This window comes from Equus asinus, chromosome 17, assembly GCF_041296235.1.
Source record: "Equus asinus isolate D_3611 breed Donkey chromosome 17, EquAss-T2T_v2, whole genome shotgun sequence".
Classification (NCBI taxonomy): domain Eukaryota; kingdom Metazoa; phylum Chordata; class Mammalia; order Perissodactyla; family Equidae; genus Equus; species Equus asinus.
Genome location: NC_091806.1, coordinates 9,981,097 through 9,995,255, shown reverse-complemented (window position 1 = coordinate 9,995,255; position 14,159 = coordinate 9,981,097). Strand labels below are relative to the sequence as shown.

Sequence of the window (14,159 nt, the reverse complement as noted above, 5' to 3'; positions counted from 1 at the left end):
CACCATTAAACGTTTGTCCAAACCCACAAACGCCCCCCATCGAGAGGGAGTCCTCACGGAGACTACGGGGTTTGGCCGATGATGACGGGTCCATGCAGGGGCCTTGATCGTAATGCAGGTACCACTCTGGCGCCCCATGTCTGCAGCGGGGGAGGCTGCACACGTGTGGGGTAGGGGGAATCTGAGAATCCACCCCACTTTCCCCTTAATTTTGCTGTGAACCTAAAACTGCTCTAGAAAATAAGTTTATCAAAAAAATTAAAAAAGCCTTTGGAGCCCAGGGCTCAGTCTGCTTCCTCGACCCCACAGAGCTCTTCTCTCACAACCCAGCCCTGCCCAGGCCCCAGACAGGGGGACAACCTGGCGAACCCCAAAGCACAGGAATGGCATCGTTCCCTTCTCCCCACATCAGCAGCTCCGTGCCAATAATAAACTACAACAGCCAACAGAGCTGCCAGCCAGCCAGTTTGGACTTTTCCCTTTCTTTGCAGGCTGTTCATTAAAGTATATTTAACACTTTTAAATAATAGAAGCAGCCACTAAGAGGGGCACAACGACCACCAGCCAGGTCAGAAGACTCAGACTAGGCCCGTCTCTACCACTCTCTAGCTGTGTGACCTTGGGCAAGTCACTTCCCCTCTCTGATGCTGACACAGCATCCGAAAATGGGGTTCCTACTCCCTCCCTCCCTGCCACACCCAGCTGCTGGAAAGTTCTTCAGCTGTAATTCCCACTGTGTATATAAGTCATTATTAAAAAACAGTAACAGAGCCTCTGCAGGGCACATTCTGCTCGTTTTTGCTGCATAAACAGATAAGCAAAGCTTTGCTGGTTCTTCAGATGGGAAAATGAAGACTTACCGTCTCTCCAGGATGTGAAGGAAAGGCCGTCCCCCCAGCAAACGGTCCAGCCTCGCTCTCTCTGCCAGCTGTGTCAGGGACCGAGCATCTCCGAGCGAGAAGCTCCACTGGCTTAGCCTCCTGTCAGGGACGACAGCTGCGTGGCCCTGAAATGAACCTTCTTGGGTAAATTTAAAACAACTCAGAAAAGAAAAGAAGGAAAAGGTTTGAGATGGAAAATATCTAGGAAGGGAGCAAAGGCCAGGGAGCTGTCATGAGTCACATGTGGACACAGGGCTGGTCTGAGGCCAGCAAGCTTTGGCCACGTCGGCTGAGTGAGCAGGAAACCGGGGTGGTGAGAGCCTGTCACCCTGTCCCCTCACCTACGAGTCCCAGACAGACAGAGAGGCGGAAGCCAGGAAGGGGACGAGGCCTGGGCCACTGTCCCTGCCTCGTCTCAAACTCAGGGCTCGCGCCCCATCCGTCCGACTTGGAGAAAAATGAAGGGCGGCATTGAGATGATGAGAGTGATGACGTCCACCCACCACTTTCTGGAAGCTTGACTCCTTCTGGGGCAGAGGGCAATACACCTGACATCCACCATCTCATTTATTCTGGACCACAGAGCCTGCAACTGCCATGAAGTCTTCATCTGGCAGGAGAAGAAACTGAGTGCATCTGCTCAAGCTAAGAACTAGGTAAGAAACAGCCCTGAAACGGACCCGTGGCCGGAGCTGTGCTTTCCCGCCCAGGTCAGACCATTTACGGTTTCTAAACACCAAGGGAAATGCAACTCAGACCAGAGTCCACCGAGGGGGCGAGCACGGAGTCAAGAGAGGCCCCAGACCTGCGTCTTCAGCGGGAGGCAGAGGGAGCGATGACCTTCCTGCCCCAGAGGAGAAGGTGCCAGCTGGGGACGCAGGGTAACGACCTGGAGGAAAAGGGGTGACGCAGCCCCACGAGGCAGATTTGGGGCAAGTAGATGGCGGGTACAAGAAAACTGATTTCAACCCAGCTCAAGGAGACATTTTGACTGTCAGCGCCAGCCCAAGGCAGCCCCAGGCTGCACACGCCGCAATGGAGGCCAGGAGCCCTTAGTCCCCGCAGCCCGTTAGGAAGATGCTGGAACCTGGCAGGAACTTAGGGGTGGCGATTCTGCCACACGTTCAGTTGCCTTTAAGCCCCTCCCAGCCTTTGCAAAGCTGACCCATTTGACCTTCACTCGACTCTTTGTGTGAGCAGCAGAGAACACTGATCCACCTTGCAGAGGCAATGAGGGTGCTCAGAGAGGTCAAGCGACTTGCCCAAGGTCACACAGTGGAACAGAGCTATAACTGGGACCCAGGTCTTCCTTCAAATCATGCTGGCGTTGAGTAGGAGGTTAACCAAGCTCACCCGGACCACTGGCTTCCATTCCCACCCCTGGCATCTTCCTGGAATCAAGGAGGACCAAGACGTCTCCCCCACTCCCCTCTCTCCAGTCCATCACAGCCTCTTCGTTCCCAGAACCGCGGCTTTGTTTCAGGGCCACAGCCCCTCCCACAAGCGCTGCCCTGGATCATTCCGGCAGCTTCCCAACCAGCCTCCCTAATGGTGCCTCATCTTCCTCCGCCCACCGGAACGCTCAACCTCGCCGCACCCTGGGATCACCCAGGAGCTCGAAAACTTCCCGACGCTCCTCCGAAAGTTACACAGGAAGCCACAGCAATCAAAACAGCACGGGACTGTCCTGAGAACGCACAGACCAACGGGATCGAAAGGAGATTCGGAGATGGATCTGTGTGCCTACGGCCGATGGATTTTAAGCACGGGTGCAAAACGAGCCAACGGGGAGAAAACGGTCTCCTCACCCAGTGGCACTGGGACAACTGGAAAGCCAGACGCCAACCAGTGAAGCGGGGCCCTGCCTCACACCACACACGCGTCAACTCCAACAGCCAAAATCTACACTCAGAAGGAAACGCGGGGGAATCTTCATGACCTTGCATTTGGCAATGGATCCTCAGATAGGACCCCAGAAGGCTGAACCCCAAAGGAGAAAATCGATAAACTGGGGCCCAGGGAGGGGCTCTGCCATGGCGGCCAGACGCCATCACCCGCCCGCTGCCAACCCCTGCTTCCCGAGCACGGTCAGCCCTCGGCAGGAGCACCGTCCCCACGCTTCCCGGAAAGGGCCTCACGCACTCGCTCCACCTGCCACAGGGGGCGGGCGGGGGGTAAAACCTCAGGGGACTTCCCTTCCCGTCTGAACGCCAAAGTCCGCAAGGCCGGGTGGAGAACATGGGAAGAGCGCCACCACGGGCGCCACGGGGTGTCCCTGTGGGTGTGCAGGCGGCTCTGTGACACACGGGCACCAGCGCCAGCACCATGGGTGATGCTGAGTCCTGAGGGGTGCCCCAGGGACAACGTGGGTGCTTCTGCAGGTGCCGTGGGTGTGAGGTGCTGTCACAATGCTGAGGCACGTGGCTGTGGACACACGGAGGGCCTCTGTGGCACCGTGGGAGCCCCAGTCCACACTGCCCTCGGGGCAGGAGCGCTGGGTCTGGGTCCTTTTCAGAGGAGAAGTCTGGAGGCACTTATACCCTCTCTGAAGCCGGAACGGCGCCTATGAACCCCTGGCTCTCGGGGTGAGGGGAGGACCAGCAAAGACCCCCAGAAAGGGCCCATCAAGACCATCTGGAGAGCAGCACACACTGTGGAGGGAGCTCCAGAAGGGCGGTCCACACCTGGGTGGCCCTGTGCCCAGGGTGTCAGAGCAGAGCGCTGACACAGCCCAGGCCCACGCTCGGCCCCATTTTAGACCCCACACAGACAGAGGCATGCATCTCCAGGGTGACCGTTCTGTTAGTCGCAAACACCCAGCTCATCCATCCCCAGAGCCCCAGCCTCTTGAGGGAGGTGACCTCGGAAGGCCATGTTCTTCCAGGGGGCTGCCGTCGTCCAAGGCCAACGGGAGCGCCCTGCTGGCGGCCCCCTGCCCTCACCACCACCCACTGCGGGGCGTGCTATTTGCCCACTTTATAGATGAGAAAACAGAGACTGGGGGCATCAAATCACTGCCTGGGCCTCAGCCGCCGCCAGCCCGGCCCCCAGACCCCAGCAGAGGTTTCCCTCCATGGCACGCGCCGTCGGCGGTCGTCTTTAAGTTTCCCTGGGACTCCAGCGTTCCTCTGTTTCCTGGCACACAAGAGCGGCCAGGCACCATGGCTCTGCTCCCTCGGCAGCCCTCCCGGAGATAAACGGAAACAGCAGCATCCTGGCTGCCGTCCTCTGGACTTGAACGATCCCTTCCTCTCGTCCAGCGGGGCCCACAGCTGCCCGCTGGGGAACATCCCTGGCTGGAAGGCCCAGGCAAGTCCAGCTTTTTCCGACTCGCTTCAGCGCTGTCTCCTGATGATGAAGACCACGCGGATCCAGGCTCTGTGATAAGGTGACGGCTTCCTGTGGGGTTCAAGGCAGCCACTGCCAGGAGTCTGACCATGAAGACGATGGCCCGGCGGCGGGCCGAGTGGGACAGGCCGTCAGGGATGGACAGGCCACGCAGGCCCCGGGCCCCACCACTCTTTGCCACCGTCCACTCAGGCCTCGGCCCAGCCCTGCTTTACTGGCTGCTGGGAGCCGGATGTCCTGCTTGGATCCCAGCCTAAAATACTCCCAGCCAGCAAGCACACTCCAGAAAAGAGAGGACGGGCTCCGAGACTGGGGAACATCAGATCGGTGATGAGGAACGTGGCCGAGGGCTTCCCAACCAGGGGCACTGGAAGCGGACGGAAGTGCAAAGGCCAGCAGGTGGCGGGGCACAGCCCTTTACAGTGTGTACGCCCATGCACCCTCACAGCGGCCCTCGGGGCGGGGGAGGCAGGGGGGGTGTAGGGAGGGGCAGTGTGGGAGGCTTTCCTCACCTCCTTCATCTCATTATCACCCCAAAACCACCCCATGGGTAGGTGCTATACGCCCACCTTAGAGATCAGAAAACCAAGACCCATAGGGACTTTAAGAAGAGCCCAAAGTTTAAAAAAAAAAAAATTCTAGGACAAGCAAACAAGTCATTTTTATGTCTTTAGGAAATGGAATTTCAGGAATTTCAGATTCAGCTAAAAGGTTATTTTTAACCTTATGCTTCAAGTCTGAGCTGGTAAGTGAAATACACAAGAATTGTACGGTTGTTCAGGCAGGGGCTTCAAACCTCTGCCACAGTGCTCACTGCTGTGTAACCTTGGGCAAGTCGCTTACCCTCTCTGAGGCCCGGTTTTCTCTTCTCTAAGAAAGGTGAGAACAGGACCAAGATCACAGGGTCATTGAGAGGAGCGAATGAGAGGATGCAGGGGTGCGCCTGGCACTTCTCCCGGCAGAGAGAGGCCTCAGCCAGCGGAGGTTAAAGTGACTCTTCTGATCAGCTGGACTCCAACCAGGTCCATCTGCACTCAGACCCCGGGGTCTTTGCACGGAAGGACTAAGTCGTCCTTTGCCCAGACTGGAGACCAAATCTCCTAGGAGCTCTCAAATCCCCTCTCCTCTCAGCAGCCGTCCCCAAGCACCCGCCCCTCCCGGCTGCCCCCCACACCTGTCATGTCCTCTGCCCCAGCCATGGTCTAGGAAGCTCAGAAACCGAGGACATGAGGGCCGGAACAGGGACTCCAGTCACTGCCGCCCCATCTTACAGAGGAGAGAACAAGGCCCAATGAGGGAAACGGCTGATGAGGACTCGTGGTGGCATGATGGTGGCACAGACTGGGTCAGAGGACAGACGTCCTGGCTCCTCATTCAAGAACCTTCCATGAGGCCACCCAGCCCATCGCCGGTCCTGGGAACCCAAGGACCAGGCCAAGAAGCAGACCAGGCCTTCTCCACTCCCGATTCCATCACGGAATGTGGTGATGGGGCCGAGTCCTGTGGGTTTAAACGCTACCCAACAGACAGCCCTGCGATGGGGGGGAGGGGTCACCCTAGGAAGGCCCAAGACTGCAGTGGGTGTGGGGAGGCCTGGGAAGCAGGGGAGACAGGCTGGACCCTCCGTGCGCCCCCGGGAACGCTGCCTCCCTGTGGCGGGCTCGCCCCCTCCAACCCTTCAGCCCTCACCTCCTGGATGGACCCTGCGGAGCCACCATGACCCATGGCCCCTCACCGGGGCAGCCGCCAGCCTCGGGGAGACCCCACCCCAGCATTGGCCTCGCTGCTCCATCCTCCCCTTTGCTCCCCATCCCTGAACAAACATCGGGGGTGCGGCCAAGAGTCAAGCGGCCCTCGGCCTGCCCTGCGCCCCAGCACGAGCCAAGAGCTCTCCGGCTTGGACGTAGAGGGTCTGGGGGGCAGCGAGAGGAGAGAGAAGTGTGGACCCCTTCTCTGAACGAGTGAGGATGCCACTCCGCCACGCTGCCATGTCATACCTCTTTCCACCGCTTTCTTCTCCTTTCAGGGGTCGAAAGACGCCTCGAGGTCTCTTTCCACCGGCGGCTTCCGTAAACTCTAAGAGGAGGAGAAGAGAGGGAAGTAAGTGCTAAAGAGGCAGTGGTGAGCGGGGCCTGTGGCTGAGGGCCACTCAGCTCAGACGTGCACCCACTCATGTGGGTGTCCCCTCCCTCCATCTCTGCAGCCGCAGAGGCCACACAGGCCCCCCCAGCCAGCAAGACACGGTCCGCATCCCTTCCCACGGGCCCCAGGATGGCGTCCCGGAGCCTCCGGGCTGGGGCGTACTTTCAGGCTTCCAGAATCAGCCCGGGAGCCAGCGCAACGTCCACGCGGGGACATTGAGTCTGCAAATCACATCACATCACGTTTCTTTGCTTCCAGCTAGAACACTATCAACGCGGCGTGAGAACTCCATCCTCCTCAGGCGGGGAAAAAGGCTTTCTGAGTAATTTGGAAAACGGGAAGGAGAATTCACCTTTGCTTAATGAAGGAGGCGTGGGGCAGACCAACACCCTCAAGCTGTGGATCCAGGAAGAGATAAGCGATAAGAAGAGAGGGTCTGGTGGGGAAACAAGCATCTCAGCCGCGGAGGGCAGGGGCCAGAAGCCCAGCCTCTCCCGCTTCCCCCGTCAGTTTGACAAGGGGCCCGGGTCAGGAGCGAAGGATCAAATTCCCCGTGTCCAGGCCACATACGTGCCAGGCGAGGCTGTGGCCAGGCCCAGGGGACGCGTCTGCTCCCACGCACGGCTGAGAAGCAGAAGAGCAAGGCTTCCAGGGGAGGGGCGCCAGGTTCCCCCGACTCCATTCACCCCAGACTCCCCGCCCCCAGTGAGAAGGCCGCACAGGGGAAGCCCTCACCACGTGTCCTGCTGGCTCAAGGGACAACGACAATAATCCCGGGACCCTCTCTGATCCCGTGGGAAGGCACCCCCACGTTAGGGACCATGACCACAAACCAGAGGAGTCAATAAGTCGCCCAAGGGCACACAGCTGCAGTGGGGCAAGGCTGGGACTGGAGCGCAGGCCCACGGGCAGGGAGGCCTGGTGCCAAGCGCCAATCCCACAGTGGGAGACGTGCAAGCAGAGAGCAAGGGCTCAAGGTCGATGCTGTGGATGCCGCCTCGGCGCCCTCCGCACGGTGGAGCTTCTCAGAAACCCCGCTAATGGAGGGGGACCACGGCGTGGCCGGAGGAGGCGAGCCTGTTTAGCTGGCCATCTCTGCCTCAGCCCAGGGGACCGCGTGGATCACAGACCAGACGAAGGCGACAATCAGAGGAATTCATGATATGTACACACACACATCCAGATGCAGACATACATACAGTCCCACGCTGCACAATGAGCGATGTCTGGGTCAGTGACGGACCACATACAAGACAGTGGTCCCATAAGATGAGTACCACACGGCCTAGGTGTGCAGCAGGCTGTACCATCCAAGTCTGTGTAACCACACTCCATGATGTTCACACGGTGACGAAATCGCCTGACGACGCAGCTCTCAGCACGCATGCCCGTTGTTAAGCGACCGTACACACACACACAGACACACACGGATGTACGTGTCCATATGCAAATAATTTTCATTCTTAACTACAAAAGCGAAAGTTCTTCCTTAACCATCCTATTTAACCGAGAGAAACACTGCGAAATCTTTGTAACATGACTCCCAGACTTTATTCTACGGGATCACGTGTGTGTGTGTGTGTGTGTGCCAGGTGGGCCCAGGTGCAGACGGTGTGACGACACAAACGGGCTCTTGCCTCACGCATCCTACGCCCCCAGTATCACTGCTGTCACGTCTACCCACGAGCGAGAAGAGAACGACCTGGAGCCTTCCACAGTCGCGTAACACCCCAGGAGGTGTGGACCGTAATTTATTTACCTCTCCCACCACGGATGTGGGGGTATTTCCATTTCCGGCCATTAAACCTTGCTGTGATGGGCCCCATGGTGCCCACATCTCCATGTGGAAACATCCACGCACTGCAAAGCCCGGATGCCCACAAGTGCGAGAGCCGGGCGAGGCCCTGCACACCGCGCATCTGAGCAGATGCTGACAAACCGCCTTCCCAAAGTGCTGGACCAGCTCCCCTTAAACACCAGGGCGGAAGGAGTCCCTTTGCTGGGACGCAACTTTGAACCCAGGGTTTTTCCGGTCACCGCCCAGTGGCTGGACGAAGGGAGGAGTTTATTTCCAGGCTCACGACGCTGCACACAGCCCCACCGCCCAGGGGCATCTCCGGGGATCCCAGGCGCACCTGAGCTGGGTACCATGTTCCCCGGCTCAGAACTGATAATGAGCTTTTATGAGCTCTGGGGACCGCGAGGAACACGTATTAATGTCAGGCGTGCCTGTCAGCCACGCAGCCCGGGTGAATGTCAAACGTTAGCGGCATTAAAGGCTGCGGCCACGCTGGGAAGAGGCTGGGGGCTGAAATCAGGCGGCGGGCGGGCCCGGCAGTAACAAAAGCACTGTGCGGGCTCGCCCTCCGGGCCTGAAGCTGCCTCCATCTTCGGAGGAATTCTGCCCTCCTGCCCTCCCGCAGCCCGCGAGGGGGTTAGTTTATCGCCAGTGTGCCAGGAGAGCAAAATCCTGCCCTAAGCCTGAATCCTATTTAGGCAAATCTGCGTGTGCGAGAGACCAGCTGGGCTTGGAATTTCTTCCTCCTTCCCCCCCCCCCCCCCCCCCCGACAGCTCATTCGGCCCCTCCTCTCCGTGCAGGAGGCAGGTCACCACAGATGTCGGACCCAGAGCCCTCCTGGGACGGAGAAGGAATCCCAGGGTTTAGGGCCAAGAGGGGAAATGATCCTGGGTGACAAGAGGCAGCATCAAAAGATGGTGGGCCAGGCGATAGTGGTCGCGGTTGACCTGGGCGTCTCGGGCTGGAGAAAGGAAAAGGCCACCATCCTCGGGCCCCCAGACCTGCTCTTGTTCTGCACAAAGACCCCTCAGGTTTGGGATGGCACAGCTGGAAATGCTGAGTCTAGCTCTAACGAGCCCTGTGACCTTGAGCAAGTGACCTTCCACCTTGTGCCTCGACTCCCACTCTGAGGAAGAGGGTCAGCAACAGCCGCTAAGTCACCAGCTGCCGTGAGGACTCCACGGGGACGTCTGCACAGAGAGCCGGGCACGCAGAGGCCCATCTCTTGAATGTAAGACCCCGCAGATTATAATCGGACCATTATTTCACGGACTTCTCGAAGGAAAAAACACCACCTTTAAGTGAATTAAGGAGGACGTCACTTATTGTATGATGCATCCTGGTTTCAGAGACATTCAAATATTAAAAAATAACTGAGCCTTAGACAGTGAATACAGTCAGAGCTTAATCAGCGGTAGCGAATGTGCGACTATCGGTCGGTCCTGCCATGTTGCGAGGTCTGGCTCAAAACTCGCATCTTCTTCCTCCTCTTCTTTCTTCTGGAAAAAGCAAATTTGCACTGTGTGAGGGAAGCCAGCTCTCGATTTATAAGGAAAATCCCGGATGGGGCCCGGAGGAGAGATTTTAATGTCTCCTCCGATGCTTTCTCCTCTATTTTTTAATTAAAACAGAACACATGTCGCAACAGTGTGCACACCCTGAGCAGACGGCCACTGAATTTTCAGACAGTGCGCCCCTGCGTAACCCACGCCCATCAGACTCTTCTCCGCTCTCCCCAGCATTGCTTCTCTTCCAGCGCACGTCTCCCACATGACCCTTGACTCCCCACCCCCACCGCCACTGCCCAGCCCAGCCCGGCTTCAGCCTTCTCACTGCCTGTCCGCTTACTGCAAACGGGCTCTTGGCTGGTCGGCCAGCCCGCTCCCTCTGTTCCCTCCAACCTGCCTTCTCCTTTGCTGTCAGACTGAGCCCATGAATGCGGAGGGGCCATGTCTCTCTCCTGCGTCAGTGGGTTCCCTGGCCTCCCTTTGCCTACACAGAAGGCCTTTTATCATCTGATCTCTGGCTGCCCAGCTTTCCAGGCCGATCTGCAGGTCCTCACACTGGGCATAGACCCTGCAGTCAAAGAGAACTCGCCTGCAAACTGTGGACCACCAGAGCCCTATCTTGCTCGCCTGAGCAGGGGCTTAGATGAGCTAACAGATCCTGGGTGATTCCCACGGAAACACGTGCTAAATAAGCCCTTGATACACAGAGGAAGCAGCAATGACGTAACATAGAATCTGCGGCTGCTTTCTCTAACAATGGTAGAGGCCACGATTAGTGGATCCAAATCAAACTTCTCAGGTCCTTCCCTCCCTCCCTCCGAGGTCTCCACTGAGCACAGATGAGTCTACACCCCATACTTAATCCACAACAGCTGAACTCTCTAATATTTCATAAAGTTTCCAGATAATGCTGAAGGCTACTGGTTTACAGTCTCTTGATATCCTACAATCCCAAGTCAGCAGGCTTTCAGAGAAGAAGGAGAGCTGGGAAGGCTTCCTGGAAGAGGTGGCAAGGAAAGGATGGAGGGAGGGAGGTGACCAGCCCAACGATGAGCCTTTTCCGGGGTAGCTCCTGCTAGCGATCTCTCCCTCCCCACTCCAGCCACCCACCCTCCATCGCTTCCTGGCTCCTGGGTGGAACAGCATCCTTCTGAGCCTGTGACCACCAGGACTCTCGGTCTTGTGCCTCGAGAAGGGATGGCAGCCTCAGCGAGACCCTGGGCTCAGCCTCGGGGCCCTCTCCCCACGCCGATGCCAGGCCACGAGACCCAGGCCGGGCCCCTGCCAGGCTGACGCGTCCCTTGTTGACAGATAAAAGCTTGCAGTTTGTGGCTCCAAAGCCAAGCTGGGCCTTTGTTTCGCTTTGTTTTAACTTAGCAACGCGGGGGGAGTGATGTGGGGGAGAGGGGGGAGCCCAGGCGTGTTCAGGACACGTTCCTGCTGCGTCCTGCATCTTCATGACCCCCAGGCAGCCCTTAATGAAGCTGCCGGAGCCTGTCCCGTCTGCCCGTCTCTCCGCCTGCACCTGTCTTGCCGGGGGAGGGACAGTTCTTCCCAGGACCACCTGCCCAGTCACTCAGCCCTATCACCCTCGGTTCCCATAATGAGCCCCTGAATGGGCCTGCTAATTGTGCCCCAGGGTCACAGCAGGGCTGGGGTGGGAGCCAGGACATCCTCAGAAATACTGGGATTTATTTATGCCCTGGAGCAGAGGGCGGCTCCCTCCATCCCACTGGGCACGGGGCGGTGGGCTCTGGGACTGCCAGCAAGGTCCCGGGAGGGTGCCCCCAGTCTGAGCCCATTAGCTCTTGGCAGCTTGGGGAGGGTGGAAGGGCCAGGGAGGAGGGGCTGTACAATCCCATCAGTTAACAGGAGAGCTGTTTCTTCTCCATGCGACGGTCCTTAGTCATCCTCTCTCTCTCTCTGCCCCTCCCATCAGTCTCTGGCCTTTCCTGCAGATGGCGCAGCAGCCAGCGTCTCTCGTGCCCTCCCCAGCAGTATTGGCGTGAGACGGACGCCACCACGATGCTCCACTGAGCAGGAAGGAGAATGGGGGCCTCTGGGAGCCCAAGCCCCCTGTCAACAGCGGGCACTGCCCTGCGCTTGCTCCCGCGTCCTATCTGGGAGGTTCCTGAAGGAGGTAAGGACGAGGGGTCCCCATCTGTGGGAGCCCACTTCCCACCTTATCTTCACTCCTCACCTACCCACGTGCAAGGGGAGCGGGATCACCCTTCCCATCCAACAGAGGAGGACAGCGAGCTGGGCCACAGCACTGTATGTCACCACACATCGCTGCCTTGTTCGTGGAGAGAGGGAAAAAGAAAGCATGGAGCATTCTATCAGGGGTGTCTGCTAAGGAAGGCTCCCTCACCTGCACGAGGGGGGCCGCAGCGCACCTCCGGGCAAGCACCCACAGCCTGAGCCTGGGCACTTGGTCCCAAAAGGACCTGGAAGCCCTCATGGTTTAAGGGACCCATCCCTGAAGGTGGAGCCTGGCCTGCCCACCCTGACGCCACCGTGCTGTCCGCGTGAACGAGTGAGTGAACGACACGAGCCCCGTAACTCCTCCACCAGGCGGCCAGTGTCCTCGTCCTCACCAGCCAAGGATGGCACTGAGGCTCAGAGAGGCCAAGAGGCTGGTCTACAGCCCCAGAGCTGAACCGGGCCGATGGAGGACCAGAAGCCACGATTTTGTCTGCAGCCCAATTGCCCGGAGCCACATCATCGAGTCCAGCCTGCAGTAGGGCAAATCTGGGGTGTCCGTCCTCCCCAGGACGCATCGGAATGGCTCTCAGGCCACTGGCCGGCTGGAGCAAAGACCTCTGGGGTTTCAAAGGCCACAAGAAGAGCCAGCGCTCCCGGGACGTGGTTCAAGACCAGAGACTGTCTTCGTGCTGAAGGTGGCGATGGGACAATGATGTCCCGACACCTTCCAGACCTTGAACTCACTGTGGATCCACCGTGCAGTCTTATGCACCCGGGACGCCCGTCCGAGGATATTCTGCCTCTGAGAGAGGCAGTAATAAAAAGCCACACGACCGGAACAGAGATGTTTCCACACTGGCCACCCGCAGCTCAGCAAGGAAGCCGAAAGCTGAGAACGCGTCACTGGAGCTGAGCGGAGGGGCCGACCCCACAGCCAACCACAGCTTTCCTCCGGAACGCGAGGCTATTAATTCAGACTTTATAACCCACGGGGTTGCGGTGGAATCTGGGAAAACGGCACCCCAGCTCTTTGTCATTCTTCCCTGCTCAATCCATGTAAATATATTCTAACGCAGAACCGCAGAACCGGTCTGCGGGAGGTCGGAGCAAACAGCCATTAGCATTTTGATGGGTTTTCCCAGCACATGGAACAAGACAGCTTTAAAATTCAGAGTGTGGAGATTAACCCTTCCAGTCATGCTTTGCCCTCCCCAGCTCAAGGTGGCCAAGAACTTTCTACCCCTTTACTGACCTCGATTAGGAAGGAAGGTCAGGAACTCAGAAAGCTCAGTCTTAATGTCCTACAGAGAAGAGACGACGCTGATTTTCTAGGCTGGGTGAGTCCAGCTCTCCAAACAATTAAATGGCAGAATCAGGGACGTGGGAGGGGAAAAGGCTGTGCGGGGCGTGGGGGTCAGGAGCATCTCTGACTCAACAGAATGACACTTTAGGTCCGGGAGAGGAGACCGCCGGTTCCCAACAGCGCGGTTCACCTGCAACTGACAAAGGGCCCTCCTCTTGATGTCCACGCCCACGTCCACACCCCCAGAAGCATCACCGAGGAAAATCGCTCTGCGCTGCCTATTACACACGTGGGAGAGAAGGATCAGAAGTCAGTTCCGCTCCACAAATCCCTGCTCTCAGGAAACTCAGTGTAGACAGGGAGAGAACCAGGGAAATGAACGATTACAGTGAAACACAGTGGGCGACAGAGGCAAGGGCGGCCTCCCTGAGACCCCAGGGAGACAGGCACCTCAAACCAAGCCGGGTTTATGAGCAGGTCACACCCTTCGGGGGGGTGCCTGGTCCTCCCTCAAAACTCTCTTTTGAAAGTGAATATTATGTAATATTAAGTGTAGACGGCGAGAGGCACAGAGTTTTCTAGCGTCTGATCAGAAAGAACATATAGATGCTGTTAAGAAAAATGACCCAAAACTTGGAAATCGGGCAAAGGCCAGCCTTTTCCACATCATATGGGAGCATTGCATAGCAGATCCACCCAAGGATTCTTCAATCATCTAGGGGATTCTAGAAGAACTTTGACTCATGTGAAGTTACATGTGATCTTCTAGATTTTTTTTCTTTTTTGGTCTCATAGAAAAGATAACCCCAAAGGTTATGATTTTACTGTCAGTTTCTTATCAACCCAGCGATCTTTTTTTTTTTTTTTTAGGAAGATTAGCCCTGAGCTAACTACTGCCAATCCTCCTCTTTTTGCTGAGGAAGACTGGCCCTGAGCTGACATGCGTGCCCATCTTCCTCTACTTTATACGTGG

At 57.6% G+C, this 14,159-nt stretch overlaps 1 protein-coding gene across 4 annotated transcripts in view; it reads right to left on the bottom strand.

The window, feature by feature from the left end:
• Positions 1-14,159, bottom strand: part of TSPAN18 (tetraspanin 18) — a 169,680-nt gene that overhangs the window by 132,165 nt on the left and 23,356 nt on the right. For 2 of the 4 annotated variants that reach the window (XM_014861254.3, XM_044749841.2), the window contains exon 2: positions 6,227-6,305. The exons of 1 other annotated variant lie outside the window; for it this stretch is intronic. The gene's annotated coding sequence lies outside the window, so the exon portion shown is untranslated. Of the gene's footprint in view, positions 1-860; positions 1,007-6,226; positions 6,306-14,159 lie in introns of all 4 variants that reach the window. One more of the 4 variants, XM_044749842.2, reaches the window with a different exon arrangement.